The sequence below is a fragment of the Penaeus monodon genome, chromosome 31 (assembly GCF_015228065.2).
Source record: "Penaeus monodon isolate SGIC_2016 chromosome 31, NSTDA_Pmon_1, whole genome shotgun sequence".
NCBI lineage: Eukaryota > Metazoa > Arthropoda > Malacostraca > Decapoda > Penaeidae > Penaeus > Penaeus monodon.
Window position 1 is genome coordinate 31,450,636 of NC_051416.1, and position 2,059 is coordinate 31,452,694.

General features: G+C 32.3%; 1 pseudogene; it reads right to left on the bottom strand.

Annotated features, from left to right (window-relative positions):
* The window catches only part of LOC119592954, a 78,168-nt pseudogene that overhangs the window by 7,048 nt on the left and 69,061 nt on the right, over positions 1-2,059 (bottom strand).

Below are 2,059 nucleotides of genomic sequence, written 5' to 3' on the forward strand. Positions count from 1 at the left end.
TCTTTAAAGCATTTTGATTTCCCCGGGGGGGAAAAAATTTCAGATTAATTCGAAAATGGCTTTCACATCAGAATTTTTCTCGTAATAGCATTAGTTGTATTCCAAAGTAAGTCCGGTACGGATTTGTAAAAAACGCACAACCCGAGCCATATAACAACAACACCTTTTTAAAAACTTAAGATTTGACATCATTTAAATTCTCTGCTACAACGTTTTTAACGAACTTAAAACCCTATTACTAATTTTCTTGTACAAACTAAAATAAAAGGGCAATTTTTTTTTAATAAAAAAGTTCTAGTACCTTGGGGAAGGGGAAGCACCTGTCGATGCCCTTTAAAAGATCCGACACTATTTGATGTTCATAAATTTTTCAAAATTCAATGATATGTCATTAAAATACAGTACACTTACTATGCTTTTCTCAATATGAACAAAAATCGCGTATTCAGTGCACATTTTATATGATATTGTATTAATATCATCTTCACTATATTAGATGCGTTTTTCTTATGAGTTTATATCACGACATACTAGAATTTTCTAGATTAAAAAATTTAGGTCGTAAAGGATTAAACTACGTTTTTTGGCCTATAAATCTTTTTTGCGCTGGTTTCATATAAAATTAAAGACAACAAAATAAAAAACTGCGCCAAACTGGTGAAAATAGTACTTTCCCCAACAAGGGGGCTAAACTGTTTTATTCAAGGAGTGTGACTATAAAAAAACCTTTTAAATTTTTTGTTTGGAAAATTCCCATAATCATGCTAAAAATAAATGTTAAACACAAATATCGATGGCTGTCTTTTTTTCATAGTATTGTTTTTGTATTCACGTAATATAATAGGAACAAAATAAATGAAAATAATAAATTTGGCAAAGATTTCGTAGAAAAATCAGAAAGAAGGGGAAATTTTTTTTTCATAATACAATTTTAAAATTTTGAAAATAAAAACAAATGAAAAACGGGGTATTTTTTTTCCCAGCAGACGTCCCCCCTCGCTGTGTTTGGCTGAGGTGTTGAGACCGCTTCCTGATTGGTTTGATTTGTTGAGAAATTTTACTTTCTGATTGGCTGAGACCTGTGGGGTGAGTTGGAAGTAACAGTCCGACCTGGCGTCTGCTGGAATTGGGATAACCAGTATATAGTTGTGGCCCTCATCTCTTGCCTCGTTTATTTCGTCGTCCTTGCTGGTGAGTGTCAGAATGAAATTGTTTGGGGTTTCATTGCTCCCAAATTCCACTTGGGCTCCTTTGGTGTTTTCTCCCACAGACTTATTTTGGGGGAGGAATTTAAGCAAGACATGAGGGGGATCGACTTTGGTGGATTTATATAGTATTTATTCTTTTTATTTCCATTGAAGAAATGTCGGTTTCTCTCTGATTGCTTTCATGGGGCCGGGGTTATCAGAACCGCAGTGCCCCCGTCTAAAAGGGTAGCTTTCCCCGCTTCTTAACAGCTTTACGTACTCGAATTTTTTTATTTTTATTTTTTTGGGGAAATGAGTATGGTTGTATTGGTTATTCTTTAACATTTAATAAAATTCATTGTTTTTGTGTTTTTTTTTGTATTAGAATTGTCCTGATTTATTCTCAGAACATGTTTTTTACAGGGTTAAATTTTGGGGGTTTCCGGTAGTCAAAAAAAGATTTATTGTAAAAAAACCACATCCCCAATTTTTCTTTCGTAAAGATTATATTTTTAACCTATACCTAATATAGTTTTATTATTTCCTACGGCTGCACCATCCTACTTTTAACATCAGTCCTTTATATGGTTTTATAAAACCCTTTAAATGAACCTTAAGTGCATGAGCTCTAGTCTTCCTGTCTGATTGTCGTGTAGTTCAAATAAAACCCATTATAAAAAAAAACGGTGGTTTTGGAAAATAAAATAGTGGTTGTGCTTAACTAAGGCTAGTATAAACTTACATGGTTTTTCTTACAACTTATTGTTATATATATAATTTTTTATCCTTTAAACATCTATCACCATAAAAGGCCATGAAATTTTTAAAATAAAGTGACCATTTCATTAAATTACTTTTAATGCAAATTTAAA